Here is a 20,428-nt window from a genome sequence, read left to right on the forward strand (position 1 = left end):
TTGCCACCAGACTGTGCCCCACGGCCCTGCATTTCCAGGATGCTTATTTTAATTCACATCAGTCAGCCAGGACCAGTCTCCAAAATCCAGAACTGTCTTGGCTACACAGGGATGTATAGTGACCCTACCTATAAGTCCCTAAGTGGTCTGAGCCCCAAATGCCTAAGGGACCACTTTCTGCCTTTTACCCCTACCATGATCCCTAATATCAGTTGAGAGCAACTTCCTGTAAGTGCTATCAGTAACCAAATCTGTTTGGTGATGTAGTAGGACACTAAGGTGCCTGCTACTGAGAGAGCCAGGAAGACTCTTCAGGTGCCAGTTGCCGAGGCAACCAAAGGGAGCTAATGACTTACACCTGCCTAGCCAGCTGAAGGAAGGGGCAGGGCCTGGCCCCTATATATAAAGCACGGGAGGAGGCCAGAGGCAGTTCCCTACCAGCAGACAAGGCAGAAAGAGTTTCCTGAGCAAGGATGTGAGAACTGCAGGTACTGCTCAAAGCAGGGTTAAGGAGGGCAACTCTGGGATGTTTTAGTAATGTAATTACAGCCGGGTGGTGTTAAGTTCAGTTATGGCTAGGGGCTTGTGTTTGCTTTGTTTGTTTACACTGGTGGTTTGGGTGAAGCTATAAGGGGATGGAGCAGGCCTCATAGGGGACTCACGGTAGAGTGAGGACCCCAGCCCCAGCGGGGGCACAGAGTTCAGGGTGTACAGACCCCAGCTCCAGAGAAGAGCCCTTGTGAGGAAGGCCGCGTTGCAGGGAGAAGAGCCCGAGAGTGAGAGAAAGAGACCGAGAGACGGGGCTGGAGAGCCTGAGTGCTAAAGAGGGTGCGAAGAGAGAGAGAGAGAGAGAGAGGGAGGGACAGAACAATGTCCCTTTTACATCTGCGAGGCTTGGGGCGTGGTATCGGGGTGGTAGGAGCCACGCATAGCCCTTAAGGCTTGGGTGCATGAGACAACCATAGACAGGAGGACCACGACCAAGAGGACTGAAGGTAGCCTCCCTATAAAAAAAAATTCCTAACATCCAAGACGTGGCGGGTGAGAATCGGAGGGTGCAAGAAGACAACTTGGCACGGTAAAGGAGGCAGCAGGGTAGAGCACGGCAACCCTGATGTCACTCCTGTCGCAGGTGAAAATGCATGAGAGGTTGTTCTTAGGTGTGTTCCTCTACTCTGGAAGTCCCTCCCTCCTGAGGCTCACCAGAGCCCAATTCTAGAAGTGCTTATATTTTTTTTTGGAAGTGGTATAAGACCTTCCAATATGGGCAGGCATTTAGCAAACAAAGCTAGGCTGAACTAGAGTTTAGGAAGTCTCTGTTTTACGTTGGTGCTCTAGTTCCCTTGTGAATTGTTTTGTTCTGTTGTTGTTCTCCTGTTTTCTGTTCTCTTACTGTAGGCCACCCTGACACTTTGTTCAGAATGGCAGCATATAAACTGAATAAATAACTAAATAAATAAAATTTGTAGAGGGACTTGTGTATCTCGCTCCAAATCACCTGCTCAGGCATGTAAGCTGTAACCCTTTCCTTTACATTTGACTTCTAGCTAGTTTGGTGCTTCTTTGTTCTGGGTATCTGGGAGCGTAAGTCAGAGCTGAGGATTTCACTACATAGCAGTTTCCTTAAAAGTGATGTTTTAGGACATCTAAGCAGTTTATGGATGAAATCCCGGCCAAGGGCATAACTTTCATTGCCAGTTGCACTAATACAAGGCTAATTTCCTAGATAGAAAGTTTTGGGGTTTTTTTTAAATAGATAGGTTGCAGATTGCAACTTTGTTACTGGATGAAAGTTAATGAAAGGAATTGTTGTTTAGGAGTTAGAGCATTTTATACTATATGTGCTGTGTAATTCTGGGAAATTACCAGTAGATCCTGGGAACTTATCCATTAAACTAGTTTGAGACATTACTAGCTAGGCCATCTGTTGTCTTTAAAAAGCTTTGAATGTAGAAGTAGGGACCTGAATGACAGTTATTATTTTTGTGACTGACAGCTTGCTAATTCCATGCAAATTTATGTATTCATTTCATTTGCTGCTATCTCTATAGTCTCAAATGTATTTATTTATCTCCATGTACATTAAGACATCAGCATCAGACAAAAAAAAATGTTGTTATTTTATCTTATTTCCTAATGCTTGTGTGGTTTTACAGTTTGGAGTTTAGTTTCTTGGATTTACATGATTAACTATATTGGTACTTCAGGCCAAGGAGACCATATATGATAACCATTTACACAAGCCATTACAGAAACTGTATGTGCAAATAGATTTCTGCGTGTTTGATTTCTAGTCCAAAACATCCTGCACGTTAGGGGGGGAAAAAAGTGTTTATCCATTGTAGGAGATGATATATATTCCAAGGAAGGAAAATTTGATTACATTATTAGATTAACTATGTATAAATAAAGCAAAAGTAATGTAATGTTTAATAATATCTATCTATCAGATAATACCCTTGTGGGGTGTAATGTAAACTGCCTCCTCACGGTACACCCTGGATAATGCTAAATTGTCTACAATTTGACGATGCCAAACTGTCCTTTGGATCTCGCAGCCAATGAGCATGAACAGATCTTCACAGAGCTGTCAGATCTGTAACACTGGGACCTCACTGTGCATCTGCCAATCGCATATTAAGGGAATAAGCTAAAAGTGAATATTTGTTAAAAACTTTGTCAGAATTTCATTGATGCCCTTGCCTTTCGAGAAACTCCGAACGCTACATCATCAGCTACAAAACAGAGGGAGAATCTCTGGATTCAGGCTGGCTGTATCTATTAATTATTCCATCTATGGAGTGGCAATTTACATTGTAAATAACATTGACAACTATAAGGCCATATCAACAAGCCGCACTGATGACATTTACATAGTCTCAGTCCAAATTTCTGACAGGACAATAATTAATATGTACAAATCACTTGGCATTGTATGGCCAACCCTGCCTTACCTCCTTTACATCACCCAAGCATCATCCTCGGTGACTTTAACAGTCAACGCAGTCTATGGGGATATTGCCACAATGACTGAAATGGGATTGAACTTCTAGATTGGATAGAGCAAGAGGACCTTGAATTAGTCTATGATGTGAAAGACAGAGCTACTTTCCACTCAGCCTGCTGGCAACAGGACTATGCACCTGATTTCTGTTTCATGAAGCAGAACTCCCAGCAACACAGCCCTCCTATACACCTCAAGGTGCTCACTAAGTTTCCACACAGTCAACATAGACCAATTTTATCTGCAGTTGCAATTCAATTTCCAATCATCAAATCAATTCCAAAGCCCAGATGGAACTTCAGTAAAGCTGACTGGATCTCCTTTGCTAAACAAACTGACTTTAATATAAGATAGATAAAACCTACAAGTGAAAATTATGTGAGATTTGTAGGTGTAATAAAAAGAGATGTATCCCAAGAGGATTTAGAAAAGAATACATATCAGGATGGAATGAAGACAAAAATCTTGTTTATAAGGAATTTAAAGGAAATGTCCATTCTACAACTGCCACCAAGCTCTTACGAGTTCCCTGGACAAAACTTGAAGGAAAAAATGGATACATACAATGGAAAATCTTAATTTCACCCACTGAAGTAGGAAGGCCTGAGCTGTACTATGTTGACTGGGCTCAAGCACTGTAGCTTCAAGACCCAAAAACCACATTAGATTGGATGCAATAGCCCATCATGTCTAAGGCTCTGACTGACAAGCTTTTTACAAGACAAGTGAAATCATGTTTAAAGGCAAATAAACACTCCATTGCATTATCCTTTTCCTTCTCCCAACCTTTTCCTGTACATGAGGTGCAAAAGGCCTTTAGTGCCATAAAGAAAGGTAAAGCCACAGGCATAGATTCATAGATGTTAGGGTTGGAAGGGACCTCAATAGATCATCAAGTCCAACCCCCTGCATAAGCAGAAAAGAGCACTGGGTCTAGATGACCCCAGCTAGATACTTGTCTAACCTCCCCTTGAAGACCCCCAGGGTAGGGGAGAGCACCACCTCCCTTGGGAGCCCGTTCCAGACCTTGGCCACTCGAACTGTGAAGAAGTTCTTCCTAATGTCCAGTCTAAATCTGCTCTCTGCTAGCTTGTGGCCATTGTTTCTTGTAACCCCCGGGGGCGCCTTGGTGAATAAATCCTCACCAATTCCCTTCTGTGCCCCCGTGATGAACTCATAGGCAGCCACAAGGTCGCCTCTCAACCTTCTCTTGCGGAGGCTGAAAAGGTCCAGTTTCTCTAGTCTCTCCTCGTAGGGCTTGGTCTGCAGGCCCTTGACCATACGAGTTGCCCTTCTCTGGACCCTCTCCAGGTTATCTGCATCCTTCTTGAAGTGTGGCGCCCAGAATTGCACTCAGTACTCCAACTGCGGTCTGACCAGCACCCGATAGAGGGGAAGTATCACCTCCTTGGACCTATTCGTCATGCATCTGCTGATGCACGATAAAGTGCCATTGGCTTTTCTGATGGCTTCGTCACACTGCCGGCTCATGTTCATCTTGGAGTCCACTAGGACTCCAAGATCCCTTTCCACTTCCGTGCCACCCAGCAGGTCATTCCCTAGGCTGTAGGTGTGCTGGACATTTTTCCTCCCTAGGTGCAGCACTTTGCATTTCTCCTTGTTGAACTGCATCCTGTTGTTTTCTGCCCACTTGTCCAACCTATCCAGGTCTGCCTGCAGCTGTTCCCTGCCCTCTGGCGTGTCCACTTCTCCCCATAGCTTTGTGTCATCTGCAAACTTGGACAAAATTTGACTCCCTCGTCCAAGTCGCTGATGAAGACATTAAAGAGTATCAGTCCAAGGACCGAACCCTGCGGGACCCCACTGCCCACACCCTTCCAGGTCGAGACCAACCCATCTACCACGACTCTTTGGGTGCGATCCTCTAGCCAATTCGCCACCCACCGAACTGTGCAGTCATCCACATCACAGCCTCTTAACTTGTTCACCAGTATGGGGTGGGATACCGTATCGAAGACCTTCCTGAAGTCTAAGTATACGACATCCACCCCTCCTCCTGTGTCCAGGCGTTTCGTAACCTGGTCATAGAAAGAGACTAGGTTGGTCAGGCACGATCTGCCCGCCACAAACCCATGCTGGTTTCCCCTCAGCATAATTTGCCCTGCCGGGCTTTCACAAATGTGAGCCTTGATAATTTTTTCAACGACTTTACCAAGGATGGAGGTGAGACTGACCAGCCTATAGTTGCCCGGGTCCTCCTTCCTCCCCTTTTTGAAAATGGGGACCACGTTAGCCCTTTTCCAGTCTTCTGGGACTTGGCCCGTGCGCCACGAGCATTCAAATATTCCTGCCAGTGGCTCTGCAATGATGTCGGCCAGTGCCTTCAGCACCCTCGGATGGAGCCCATCCGGGCCTGCCGACTTAAAGGCATCCAGTTCTTCCAAATGACTCTGCACCACCTCAGGATCTACGTATGGAAGTCTGGCGCCTTGCTGCTGCCTCTCTACAACCCCAGTGAGAGACTTGTCGTGCCCCTTACTTAGGAACACTGAGGCAAAGAACTCGTTGAGGAGTTCAGCCTTGTCCCCCCTGTCCGTCACCAATTGCTTCTGCCCATTTAGCAGGGGTCCTATTCCTCCCTGGGCCTTCCTCTTACTCCCAATATATCTAAAAAATAATTTCTTGTTGTCCTTTATTTGGGCTGCCATCCTCAGCTCCATGGTAGCTTTGGCCCGCCTAACTGCCTCCCTACAAGCACGAGCAGAGCAGGTATATTCATCTTTAGTGATCTCACCCTGTTTCCACTTTTTATGTGCTCCCCTTTTGGCCCTTAGGCTGCCCTGGATTTCTCTAGTCAGCCATGGAAGTCTCCTGGCCCCTTTCCCTCTTTTGCCTCGCTCGGGGATTGTCTTGCTTTGTGCCCGAAGGATCATTTCCTTTAGGCACAGCCACCCTTCTTGGGCTCCCATCCCATCAAAACTCCTACTCTGCAGTGCTTCCTTGACTAATTGCCTGAGTGCTTTGAGATCAGCTTTCCTAAAGTCTAGCACTTTCACCCTACTAGTTACCTTACCCACTCACCGTCTTATGTTGAATTCTATTATAAGGTGATCGCTGTCTCCCAAATGGCTACCGATCTGGAGGTCCCCTATCATGTCATCCCCTGTTGCCAATACCAGATCCAGTATGGCATTCCCCCTAGTGGGACCATGCACCTCCTGTGTCAGGTGGAGGTCCTGTACACAAGTTAGAAACCTGCGTGAGCGATGGGACCTTGCTGTCTGCGTCTCCCAGCAGATGTCCGGGTAGTTTAGGTCCCCCATGACTACCGCCTCTTTAGCTTTTATGGTCTCCGAGAGTTGCCTCAGGAGCCCCGCATCTATTTCTTCCCCTTGGTGTGGGGGTCTGTAGCAGACCCCTACCACCAAATCCCTTTCTCCTTGCCCCCCATGTAGCCTAACCCACAATCCTTCTACTTCCTCAACCTTGGTTTCTGTCTTGATGAGGGTTGATGTATATTGCTCACTGACATAAAGTGCAACCCCCCCCCTTTCTTCCCTGACCTGTCCTTTCTATACAATCTATAGCCCTCAATATGTACCGCCCAGTCATGAGATGAATCCCACCAGGTCTCTGTTAGCCCCACTAAGTCATAGGTGTTTAGTGCAAGCAGGAGCGCTAGTTCATCCTGCTAGTTCCCCATGCTCCTAGCATTAGTATATAGGCACTTGAGCCCTGCGACTGGTGCCTTTGCTGCCCCCTCGCTCCGAGTCCGGAGGGGCCCATTGTTTCTTACCTTCTTGTTTCTTACCTGTTCTGTAGTGCTGGTCTCCCCATGGCTTTCAGGTTCCCAATGTTCTCCTTCTTCAGGCTGGGCTGTCCTTGTGGGTGCCACATGGTTTTGGTGGTCCACAGCTTCATGGATGAGATACTCCAGGAATTCTTAAATTTTGTGGCCCAAAAACTATTTAATGGGTAGCAAAGATTATTTTATTTTTTTTTTTTTAACCAATATTTTTGACACCAGAAAATTACCAGCTTTATTTAAGAGGACAAAAATAATAGCAATAGTAAAACCTTTTAAGGATCCCAAATTAAGCTGAGAACTACCACCCAATAGCTTTATTAAGCATAACTTACAAATTATTAGACAGGCTGATTTATATAATAGCATTTTTCAGATCGTAAAAGAACATATTGCCCCTGAGCAAGTGGGGTTTAGACCAAAGAGAGGATGCTGTGATCAAATTATGGCCCTGCCTACCAATATAAAAATGGTTTTGAAAAGTCACTAAATCAGTACCTGTCTTTCTTTATTTCATGTCCGCATATGATACAGTCTGGAGACAAGGACTTGTCTTAAAGTTTTTGGACATCATATCTTGTCTTAAAATTGCTAATTTATTAGGCAACATGGTTAGTAATAGATGATTCAAAAATTTTTTCTGATAAAATAAAGAGAAGACCACATAAATTGAATAACGGGCTCCCACAGGAACCAGTTTGTGCCTCTGCTGTTTAATCTTTACATTCATGACCTCTCAGGTACCTCCTCAAGAAAGTTCACCTACACTGATGATATAGCCCTTGTTATACAACAAACTTGTTTCTCCAGAGCAGAAATAATACTTGCATCTGATCTGAATACTTAAGATGACTACTTGAAACAATGGCATTTTCACCCAAACCCTGGGAAAACGGAAGTGATAACATTTCACTTGAACAATAAACAAGCTAGTTATCAGCCCCTTACTGTTTTCAGAAACTACCTCCTACACTATAATGATACTCCTAAATATTTAGGAATCATCCTAGATATAACACTGTCCTTTGAAAATCACTTAACTGTGACAGAGCTAAGTTAAAAACCTGTTATAATTTGCTCCAGAAAATCACTGGGACTTCTTGGGGATCTGATGCTGATGCACTGAGAACAACAGTTTTAGCACTGGTCCACTCTTCAGTAGAATATTGTGCCTCAATCTGGTTAAACAGTGATCATACTGACATGCAACTCAACCAAGCAATGTAAGTCATTACAGGAACAATCCCATCCCCCCTCTTCAATGGCTCCCTATTTTTAGTAACATGTGTTCTTCCCCATTAAGAAGAAAACATGCCTTAACTAAATTATGCACTAAGATTAAAAAAAAACCAAAAAACAACACACTCACACAGCTGCCTATACACAAAAATCTCTTAGTCACTGCATCTGAGATTAAAATTTAGACATCCTGCTTGGAGAACAACAATTCAACTTGAAAACAACTCCTTTAACATCCAAGATGCCTGGATGCAAGAGTGACTCAATTTACCTCTTAATACAGAAATAATTGTCACAAATCCCAGCATTAGACAAGCTGGCTTTGATCTCCCTAGACATCTTTGGTCTTCTGTAAACAGAATCAGGACAGGACACAGCAGATGTGGATTTCTGTTACAACGACAGGACTGGACTAACTCCATGAACTGAGACTGTGGCACCCCTTTTCAGACTTTGAACCACATCACTTCTGAATGATCTCTTTGTGCATTTAATGAAACTGTATTGGAGATTGCCTCTGGACATAATACTACACCTGGCTGCAAAATTTGGCCATAACTTTGTGAATATGTTTTTCCTTGTTTCATGATCACTGTATCATCATATGCTCAAAACAAATGTCCTTGAACCTTAATGGCAAGTCAAATAGCACTACATATTGTTAAAGTTACCTACCACTTCCCATTTTACAATTCTGTTTTCAGGTGCTTATAACTTTGCCAAGCTTAATCATTCAGGCTGAGGTTTTCCAAGGCAGGTGTCTACCACACATGACCACTCTCTGAATAGTTTCATAGTTGTTAGGGGCTGGAAGGAACTTTACAGATCATTGGGTCCAGCCCCACTACATGTGGGCAGCAAGATGGACATCAAGAAGTTTTTTGAAGATTGCCAGGGTGGACGTCTTTCTTTTTCTTTCTTAAATTTCATTTAAAGTGGGCTATGTGCATAGAGAACAAGGTTAGAAAAAGTAAGTCTTTTTGCTTATGCTATAAAAACTGTTGCAATCATTTAGGCTTACTTTGGGCCATGAATGACTTGCGCCCCTGGTGGCTGGGGGGGTGGGCACAGTGGCAGCGGGAGTGTGGCGGTGGTGAGCAGGGGAGCTCCAGTAGATGCCGCCGGCACTGTGGGGGGTAGCAAGTGCTGACCAAAGGTTAGTGACCATGCAGCTGCTGCCGGCAGCATCAGCAGTGGCCAGCAGGGATTGCAGACCAACTGCAGTTGCCACTGGCAGTGCCGGCAGTAGGGTGGCCAGTGGCAACCTCCTGCAGGCAGCACCGACAATGTCAGTGGTGCCTTTTTGTAGGGGGAGCACCGCCACATGCAGGAGGTGGACATGCACCCCCTGTGCAGCCCCTATACATCACCCCAGCTTTGGGCAGAGACTTGGAATTTGGCAGGGCATTAGCTGTTTGCCAGGGCATCAGGATACAGCAGAGCATCAGGATATGGCTTTTGCTGTACTCAGGATAAACCAAACGCATTTGGCAAAGTTATAAACCAACTAAAAGCAGTGGTTCTCAACCTTTTTTGTATTGGGACCCATTTGTCCCATTAGGACACACTGTACTGGTGCAGGGCACTAGAGTGTCTGCTCCTTTAAGAGCAGAAACTGACCAGGGAGAGGGCCCTAAGAGCCAGACAGAAACCCTACAGGTGTAGGTTACTATGGCAGCAGGCTAATAAGGGAATTATCCTGCACCTAAGAAGGACCGGAAGAAGGCAGGGCCCTGGGCACATAAACCCCAGGGCTGAGGCCAGCAGGGGTTAGTTCTCTGGCAGCAGCCAGGGGAAGGAGCCTCCAAGGAAGAATTGCCCAGAGATGCTGGTGGTCGCTTGATATGCTGCATGTAGGGCTAATGGGGCTCCAGGAGCTCACCAGGTACCCTGGCCTGCAAGGCACTTAATGCTGGTGGGGGGCAGGGGGTGGAGTTTGACTCTTTTAAAGGGACAGAGCACACTCTGAACTGCTTCTACTATGTTATAGCCCAGGGGGGTCATATTTTGGTTGCTGTTTATAAACCGGCAGACCGGACAAAGGCTATTAGGGAGGAGGAGGCCTCATTGGGGCACACTACAGTGTGGAGACCCCAGTGCCAGCTGGTGCAGTGTCAGGGGGCACAGTGACAAAGGGCTGCGGAGAGCCAGTGCCAGTGTGGGCATGGAGACAGGGCTGTGGAGAGCCCGGTGATGACAGGAGGCCGAACTAGATTAAGGCCTCAGAGGAACAATGCTTAAATACCATATGCGAGGCTTAGGGTGTGGTAAAGAGGCAGTTTTGGAGCCAGGCATCTAGCCCATAAAACTGAGGGTGTCCCGTGAGGCATTTATTTTGAGTGGGACCCAGAAGGGGTCCAAGAACCCACAGGGTTCAGTGGGGTCCATGAGGACTATGTCCAAACACAAACTCGAGGGCAGCCTCCCTATTTATTATAATTATCAGCAACATGTGACAGGTGAGAAAAAGGGTGCCCATTGGACAGGATTGGCACGGTCATGGAGCCCTAGGGGTATCATGGCCATTGCTAGGGACCCCACACCATGACAGTAGACATTGATGGCCAGTCTCAAGCCACAGCCCTCTGGTCCTGATGATGCCCCTCTCTCCTAGGCCACAGCCTCCTGGCCTTGCTGGTGACCCTCACCTTCAAGAGAAAATTGCTTATCTTGCTGAGATCTTATGACCCCAGCTGACTTCCTGCCCCTTGGACAGGGGGCTGGACTCGATGATCTTCTGAGGTCCTTTCCAGCCCTAATGTCTATGAAATCTATGAAACCCACAGTTCTCTGCCTCTCCAGGCCATGCTGGTGCCCTTCACTCCCAATCCACAGCACCCTGCCCCTCCCAACCCTGCCAGAGAGGGTCCCCATCTACCCCCATCCTGCTTGGGACAGAGCATGGAGGCTGCAGTGGCTCCAGCACATGTGTGCAGCAGTGGGGTGAGTCTGGTCCTGGCATGGGCTGGAAGGAGAAGGAGGAGAGGCCTGTGTCACGTGCTCCCCTGGGCTGGGGCTCCCTCACCATGCCAAGTAGCCTGGTCATGGCTCCACCCCCACCCCCCACTGTAACAGTGTAACAGGCATCGATTCCGAGCCAAGTTGCAGCCTGCTCACCTGTTCCTGCGGCAACCGCCCGCCTTCTCTCCTGCCACGTCTTGATGTTTAATTAATTAGCGGGAGGCTGCCCATTATAATGCCCCGATGCCAGGGGGCGCTCTGCGGCTCTGACCTCCCCTAATACTGCAGTCCAAGCCTCGCAGGTGTAATTGCTGTTATCTCTATTCTGCCCCCTTTCGGGGGCTCACTGTGCTGCCCCCTTTCTGGGGCTCACTGTGCCCACCCTTGGGCTCAATCGCCCCTCTCTGGGGCTGGGGTCTATGCACCCCGTAACCTGGCTGTGCCCCGCTTGGGCTTACAAAATGGCCCCCTTCCTGGGAGCTCGCCCCACCCACACTGGGGCTTCAGAAATGCCCTTCCCTAGGGCTGGGGTCTATACACCCTGTATGCTGCACCCTCCTGGGCGCTGGGGTCCACCCACACTGCTGTGGGTCCCTATGAGTAGGTTGCGCCCTCACTAGTGCCTAGGTTGTGCCCGCACTGGCGCCGGGGTCCTCACTTTACCGTGAGCCCCCTATGAGGCCTCCTCCAACCCCTAATAGCCTCACCCAAACCACCGGTCTAATAAACAACACAAAGCACGAGCCCCTAGGCTGCAACATAACTATAAGCCGCCTGGCTACAACCACACTGCTCCAACATCTTGGAGCTGACTCTCAAGCAGTACCTGCGGTTGCTTCTCGCATCTCTCCTCCAGGAGCTCCTGCCTCTCTGGCTGCTGGCAGGGAACTTCCAACCTGGCCTCAGCCCTGGGCTTTATAAGGGCCAAGCCCTGCCCCCTTCTGGCCAGCTAACTCCCATTAGTTGCCCCAGCAACCTGCAGCTGTGCCCATTATGTTCTGCCAGGGCTCTCTCTCCCTGGCAGTTTTCACCCCTTAGGAGCAAGGCACTGACGTGCCCTGTGACACCCCCCAATAGAGTCTCTTGGCTGCCCTGGTCCTGTGAGTACGGGCACTGGCCCCAATGCTGCCAGCCAAGCCACACAGCTCCCCACTTCCCCCGAAGGGCTCTCCCACCCCCTTTCCCCACTGGCAAGGCAGGCACCTTCCCCCTGACCCCCCCTCCCCCCCGCCCTGACACAGCCTTAGCACCTGGCCACCTTCCCCCAGTGCCAGAAGGCACCCTCCCCCCCGATACACCCATCCCCTCCACAGCCACATACACACATGTAATGCCCCCCCCCCTTCCCAACAGACCCCAAGCCCTGGACCTCCAATCCCCACTGCCCAGACACTTATCTGCATCCAGTTGCTGGTGCTGCTCCCACAACCCTGCCTGGCTGCATGCTGACCATTTGTGTGTGTATGCACAGACACACGTGCGCCCGCTGCCTCCAGTTGCCCCAAGCGACTCCTTGCAGGCTGGGATGCTGCCAGCCTGCAAGGGGAAGCCCATGCTTTCCCACATTTTTCTGGGAATTGCTCATGACCTTTGCAAATATACTTGCGACCCACTCTTGGGTCATGACCCCTGGGTTGAGAAACACTGTTCTAAAAGTATCTATTATTTTTTCTGAAGGAAGGTAACTTGGATAATGTTGCTGTTATTCCATTCCACATATGTATGTGATAAAGCAAACTACTAAATATCCATGTTTTTGTTAAAGCAAAAAAGTCAAGAAATAGTTTGTTTTTAAAGCCTCTCAGCAATGTTTCAGCTCACTTACAGGGAATTCTTGTGCAAGGTCCTTAATCAAAGCCAGTCATTATAGAAACACTCTCACAAAGCAATGCTATATTATTTTCCTAATCTGCATAACTCTGTGTGCACCTACACAAGATGCTTACTACAGAGCTGCCTAATTAACTCCATGGTAAAGTCTCTGTGTCTACACGTACAGCCCTAATAGGCCTCAGTAATCTAATAAACTTCATGTAGGATAGTACTTGTATTCACAAGTACTATCCTAGTGTGGAGTTCTTTACTATGCAGCATAGCATGTGTAGACACTGACAGGGTTGACTGGGGCACAAGGGTTCTTCAGTGTGGAGGTTGCGTGCTGGCTAGCCCCACACTGAAGCACCCTTATGCCTCAGCCAGCCCCTCTGCAGCATGTCGGAGTAACCCCAGGCTGGCAAGCTTAACCCTTGGGCCCTGTGCCAGCCCGGGGGTGCTCCAACTCAGCATGCTGTGGTCTCAGGAACACGTTCAAATGCAATAAACTCCAGTGCAATATGCAAACTCTAGTATGCATACCCCTGTGGGTACGCAAGACATCTCTGGTGGGGGAGGGGTATGCAAGAGAAATTATGTAATGGTGGATTAAATTTTCATGGTAATAAATGTCATTTAAGAGGTTAAAATATAAAACATATACTGATAGGGGTACTTGGGCAGCTGGTAAATCTAGAAGGGGTACGCAATAAAAAAATAATTTGGGAACTCTTTGCTGGAGTTTTATAGCTTTGAATTAATGGCATGTGTAGCATCACCCTCTTTATCTTGCATCTGACCACCAAAATTACCTGTTTTGGAAAAAGATTTAAAAAATGACAATTTTGTCTATTCAGCATATGGTATTATAGAATATTTCTCATTTTGTGTTATACTTGTGTCCATCGTTGGCATTGCTCTAGTATGAAATAGTTCATTCAAACTCTACAGAGCAAAGGTACCTTAAAACCAGGACCTTAAATCTTCATTTATGCATCTGAAGTGGCTTAATATTTCAGAATCACTGATCTCCTACTACAAAAAGAGAATTTTGGACACATATCTATATTTGAACCCAACTTCTCACTGGGGGGAGGTGGGGGTTGTGGGAGGAGGGGAGAAGAGGAACACAGTGGCTCCCTGAAGTGCTACACATAACTGAACAGATATTAAATGTTGTGCTACAAAACACAGTACTATAGAGAAGTTCCTGTTTCAGACAAACACTTTTCTATAGTACTTACATAGCACTACAGGGGATATGCATGTCTGTCTCCTTCATGTTTGTAATGCTACAAATATAATAACTGCCCACTGCCAATCAGCTGACTGGCATTTCAAGCTGAGCACACCAGGTCCCTGGCTTGCTACTTGCCAGCACAAGAGAAGCCTGAGATTACGATCCCAGGTTCCTCCTGCACTGGCAATTGGGAGCTATTAGCATCTTGTCCCTGATTCCACAACTGCACCTCCTGCCATGCAAGTGTATCATGGCAGGAAGCATGACTGTTGGGATTGTAGATCAGATCCCATCACATGTTTAACTGAATATCTGTCAGGGGCCTCAGGTCCCTATTGTAACTCATTATGCTTGGTGTCCAAGTAACTACTTGGCTGAATGAAAGGGATGCTGTGGATATAGTGCATCTAGACATTAGCAAGGCTTTTGATGAGGTCCCACACAACCTTCTGTTGGGGGTAGGTGCTGTATGGCCTTGGCCCCCTCCAACCTGGCATCTTCCCTGCAAAAATGACACCAAGTTATGGAAAAGACAGCACTATCCCCCAGCTCTGCTCTTATGTTGTTTTCTCACCTGCCACAACTTTGATCTCATTTTTGTTGGGGAGCTGGTTCTGCTGGGTGATACTTCAAGGACTATCAGAGGAATTTTTTCATGGGGCTCTTCCTCCCCTATACCTCACCCTTACCACTCTCTGATGTTACTAGATACTTTGACTTTAGTTGCAGACCCCTCGGGCTACTGATGGTAGGCCTATCCAGCCTGCCCAGAATTTGTCTGGTCTTACCATTAGGCACAACTAAGCCCTTTAGTGGGGCTGAGGATTTTTGACTCATAGATCAGCAAAGACTCTTCCCTTGTCATGGGGTACACTCATAGGTGGATTAACGCATGGGATGGCCAGGCTTGGGCCCAGGGGATCCTGCCAATCAGAGTCCCACCTGAGTGCCTGGGTTCCTGTAGGAAATAGCAGGTTTCCCTTGCAGACAGGCAGCATTGAGGCTCCCATAGTGAGGGAGAGAGTGAAGCATGGGTAGGGGCTTGGGCTGGGGCTGGAGGTGCCGCTCAGTGAGGGTGATGTGTGGGACCTGGGGCTGGGGCAGAGAGCAGAATGGAACTATGGGCGGCTTGTCCAGAGGGTGTGGGGGGATGGGAGGAGGCAGTCTGATCCCTGTCACTGTGCACACCCTCAAGGAGAGGCATGGGGGCGCATATGCCCCCCCCCCCCCAGATTTGTGCACAGGGTGGATGAAGGCTGCTTGCTGTGGGCTCAGGGCTCTCTGCCTTGTTGCATTTGCCCCAGGGACCCTGAGCTGGCTGTGCATACCCTGTCTGTCTGGAAGCCATGGGGGCAGCGAGTTGTGCCCCCTGCTGCCAGGCAGGCAGGGAGTGTGGGGCTGGTGCAAGGCCCCTGGGGCAAAGGCAGCAGAGAGGAGAGTCCTGAGCCTGCAGCAAGCAGCCTGCATCCACCCTCACCCTGCTCAGCTCTACTTCACTTCACTATGGCCATGGTGGGGAGAGGGGGGAGGCAGGGGGGGAGGAAGCAGGAAGGAGAGGTGGTCATGTGCCATCCCACCCCCAGCCCAGCCAGGTCCACCCAGCCTCTTCTGTGGACAGGCATGGTGCCAGACTCTTCCCAGTCGGGGAACTGGGCTGGGCTGGGCTGGGGCTTCAGGGGACTATAGCTATAGCTACCCCAAAATTCATTTTATCTCTACCCATAGCCTCTCCTCCCAGCACTGCTGCCACTGCCCACCTGCCCTACATAGCTGAGTCTGCCCACTCCCATCTGCTCTGAGCCCTACCCAAGTTAGTCCCCCCACCAGGTGCTGCCCCTGCTGGGAGTGCTGTGCCTTTGCAGACTCAGCTGTGTGGGGCAGGTGGGTGGCGCCGCTGGGAGGGGTGACTACTAGGGGTGGGGGCTAAGGCAAATGTTGGAGTGGCTGTAGACCCCCAAACACCTCCCTAGAGGCCCTCCCTGTCCTTGGGAGCAGCAGCACCAGGAGGGAAGGGGCTCCTTTCCCCGCTGGAGCTCAGGGCCACAATAAATCTTAATCTGCCTCTGCGTACACTGACAGGAGGCTTCTGTGGATTCAAATCAATTATTTTTTAAAAGTCCCTGCATGACCCATTATTAATTCATGGGCTCTGCGTTATCTGTGGAGTCAATTTTCCCCTGATCAACTGCTTTCTTTAATAGTCCGGGGGGGTGGCACAGGGGCAGGAAGGGGGCTCTCAAAGATGAACTCATAACCAAAAAGAAACAACTCCAAAGTACTGAGTGACACTTCTATCAATTCATTCTCGCCTCTGGAAGCTGACGTCAGCTACAAGTGCTGCACCATGCTAAAGGGATGCTCCCCTATCAGTTTGCTCTCAGTTTTCCTACAATCACAAAGAAAAACCAATAAAAGAAAAAAACTGCCGAGAGCTTTGGCTTTGGGCAAAACCTTTCTCCTGGGCTCAACTTACCATAGATTTGGGCTCACATGCCCTTCTAGCCTGGTTCCTCTTCAGCCTGAGTGCCTAGCTTTGGTCAGCCTGCTGGCCCTGCCATCCTGTGCTCTGGTACCTGAGGTAGATGGCGATTCTTTGACCTCCCGTGCTTGTCGCTTGTGTTCTTTGCCCAATATTTGCTGCTAACCAATGCAAGTAGGAGAGTCTTATGGCATGTCTTCCACTGCAATGCTGCTGTCCTCTCTCAGCTGCCCCTCTCCAGGGCTGGAAGTACCTCTCCAGGCGCTGCTACTGCCAATCCGGATCAAGCACTGGGTCCAGAAGCGCAGCACAGTGCTCTGGCCTGGTAGTGTCCCAGGCTCTTCCCAAGGCAAGCGGGAGAGCGGGGTCAAACTCAAACTTCCTTCCTCTCCAGGGTCTCTCCTTCCACACCTTCTCATAAACAAATCGGAGAAATGTGGGCTGGACAAAACTACTGTAAGGTGGTAGACAGCTGGCTAAATAGCTGCAAACAAATGGTAATTATAAATGGATCCATGTCAGAATAGTATGAGGTTTTGAGTGGAGTTTTAGAGGGATCTGTCCTGAGCCCAGTGCTGTTCAATGTGTTTATTAATGATTTGGATGCTGGCATAGAAAACTCCTTGAGCAAGTTGGCAAATGACATGAAATTGGGAAGGATTACAAACTCATTGAATGATGGAAGTGCAAATTTAAAAGGATGTTGGCAGACTGGAAAGCTGGGCTGGAGCTAACGATTAAATTCACTGCCATCAAGTGCAAGGTGCTATACTTTAGGAAGAGTAATCAAAAATATAAATACAACACATGTGACACCTGGATAGATGGCAGCACTCCCAAAAAGGATCTGGGACTCTTGTTAGATCACAGAATCAATATGAGTCTGCAGCATGATGAAGCTGCACAAGAGACAAATGCAGTTTTGGGATGCATCAGTAGCAGCATTAGGTGCAAGACATGGGAGGTGATAGTGCCTCATTACTTGGCATTGGTTAAACTTTATAAAGAGTATTGTGTGTAATTTTGGGCCCCATATTTTAAAAAGGACATGGAGAAGTTAGAGAGGGTCCAGAGATGGGGCAACAAAAATGATAAAATTAAGGCAAGCTGTATGAGGAGAGGTTGAAGGAGGTAGTCATGTTCAGCTTGAAGAAAAGGTGCTTAAGAGGCTACATGATAGTAATCTTAAAATATCTTAAGGGCTGCCATGAAAAAAAAAAAAAAGGAAAACATCTTTTCTCTCTTGATGCAGAGAGTAGAACGCAGACCAATGACTTGGAGTTGCAGCAAAGGAGGTTTGGATCTCATATTATGAAAAACTTCCTTACTGTTAAAATAGTGAGGCAGTATAATAGACTGCCTAGGGAAGTTGTAGGTTCTCCACCACTGGAGGTGTTCAAGAAGAGGATGGACAGTCACTGGTCAGGGATGATGTAGGTGTAGCTATGCCTATATTCTACTATGGGTATTTTTCATCATTTTGGGCTTTGCTGGTTGAATTCTTCACCTCCCACATCCACTCTGCTGCTATGCTTCAGGGTTTCTTTAAGCCTTCTTTAAAGGCATTAGGTGTTGGCTGAAGCTAAAGCTGGGATTTTGACTGTGATATGCCAATGCTCCTCCTAGGACTAAACCCAGAGGTTCCTGGCTACAGGGTCTTGCCCCTCCATTCAGGGTTATACTGCTTGCCATATCTGGTGTCAGGAAGAACTTTTACCCCATGGTCAGTTTGGTAAGGACATGGCAGTTTTTGCCTTTCCCTGTAGTGGGGGTGGGAGATCCCTCTTCCTGGGATCTCTTGAGCATATATTAACAACCTTTACAGCTGCAGGATGTTGGCTGCCATGGTCCCCCAGCTTTACTTGTGGCAGGTTAGGGTGGTCTTTAGGAGGATTTGGTTGGCCCTTTCCAACCTGGCTTAATACCATCAGGAAATTCTAACATTTAAAAAAAATCTTTAATTCTAAATTATTCATTGAGAACTTTCTCACAATTTGCACAGCTTCAAAAATGGTTTATATTCTTTCATACAGAGCTACCACATTCTCGTGAGTCAAAAATGGCATCACTTTCTTTGAGAGATTGTTGATAGAAGCCCATTATAATTAATGTATTTACAAAAAAGCACATTTCCACAGTTCATTCATAGTGAGACGTGCTGCCTTAACCTCTGAACTGCCATCATTATGAGCTGAATACATAGAATGATATTTTCTTTTAATCTGACTGAGTACCAGGAAGATCACCTCTGCAACTGGAAATGACAGAATCAACTGTGAAAATCTTAATACCTTTGCAGAGGGAAGATCATTCATGTAAAAGCCCACAGATTATGACAAGAACAACAAAACGCTACTTGTGCTTCTTGAGACTTGTAGATCAGTTATTATCAATAGGTTTTTTTTCTTTGACGTGTCCAACACTCTGCTTTTTTATCAGTAATTAAGCCTTGTGTTTCAGTAATAAAATTAATACAACTACCTTTCACTTGAATAAATCACTTAAAACCCAAATGCATTATAAACAAACAAAACAACAATAATAAATATATTCCTAAAAGCAGTTTGAAATCATTAGGTCAGTAGCTACAAGCAACCTGTGAAAAATAAATCCATCCAAAAGAATACGCCATGAGGAAAACAAATAAAGGTGGTTTTTCCACCTTGGGGGAAAAAAAAACCCGCAGCATCCTTATAGGCTCGGCAGTGCTATGTTGGCTAGCACTATGGAAGAAAGAGACTTGGGGGTCATCATTGACCACAAGATGAACATGAGCCTGCAATGCGATGCAGCGGCTAGTAAAGCGACCAAAAAGCTGGCTTGCATTCATAGATACTTCTCAAGCAAATCCCGGGATGTCATTCTCCCCCTGCACTCGGCCTTAGTGAGGCTGCAGCTGGAGTACTGAGTCCAGTTTTGGGCTCCACAATTCAAAAAGGATGTGGAGAAGCTTGAGAGAGTCCAGAGAAGAGCCACGCGCATGATCAGAGGTCAGGGAAGCAGACCCTACGATGACAGGCTGAGAGCCCTGGGGCTCTTTAGCCTGGAAAAGCGCAGGCTCAGGGGTGATCTGATGGCCACCTACAAGTTTATCAGGGGTGACCACCAGTATCTGGGGGAACGTTTGTTCACCAGGGCGCCCCAAGGGATGATGACTAGGTCGAATGGTCATAAACTACTACAAGACTGTTTCAGGCTGGACATAAGGAAGAATTTCTTTACTGTCCGAGCCCCCAAGGTCTGGAACAGCCTGCCACCGGAGGTGGTTCAAGCGCCTACATTGAACACCTTCAAGAGCAAACTGGATGCTTATCTTGCTGGGATCCTATGACCGCAGCTGACTTCCTGCCCTTTGGGCAGGGGGCTGGATTCGATGATCTTCTGAGGTCCCTTCCAGCCCTAATGTCTATGAAATCTATGAAAAATGTTAGTTTCCTTTTTCATAGCTTGTCTACATATGAATGTTTAGCTGTACTAAATTGGTTTCTTCTCATTGAAATAACCTGCATTGATGTGATACAATTCTTGATAGGTATTAATTGCTGAAATAGTGCAATTGTTATACTCCTCGAGTCAATATTGTTATGCTATAGCTAGTATGGCTGCTCTATAGCACTATACCATGTCTCATCTCCTTGGGATTGGTGAAGGTTCAGAAAGCACTTGAGAACAGTGCAACAAAGATGTTTCCAAATCCATCCCTAAAGAGTTAGCTAAGCAGAATTATGTCAGGGACATTGAGTGTGGATAAAAAGCAAGACTCCAAAATCAAGACTCCACAAGAGCACCTTGTGACCTTCTATAAACTCACTAGGGGGAACCAGAAGGGTTTGGGGGAGACCTTGTTTCCCCTAGCGCCCCCTGGGATAACAAGGAATAACAGCCACAAGTTGTTGGAGAGTAGGTTTAGATTAGACATCTGTAGGA

The 20,428-nt window shown here is 47.4% G+C and overlaps 1 protein-coding gene across 1 annotated transcript in view; it reads left to right on the forward strand.

The window, feature by feature from the left end:
* Nucleotides 1–470: 470 nt before the first annotated feature.
* TMEM200A (transmembrane protein 200A) overlaps nt 471–20,428 on the forward strand; it is a 198,051-nt gene continuing 178,093 nt past the window's right edge. The window contains exon 1 of the mRNA XM_059712971.1: nt 471–488. The gene's annotated coding sequence lies outside the window, so the exon portion shown is untranslated. The remainder of the gene's footprint in view (nt 489–20,428) is intronic.

This window comes from Alligator mississippiensis, chromosome 1 (genome assembly GCF_030867095.1).
Source record: "Alligator mississippiensis isolate rAllMis1 chromosome 1, rAllMis1, whole genome shotgun sequence".
Taxonomy (NCBI): domain Eukaryota; kingdom Metazoa; phylum Chordata; order Crocodylia; family Alligatoridae; genus Alligator; species Alligator mississippiensis.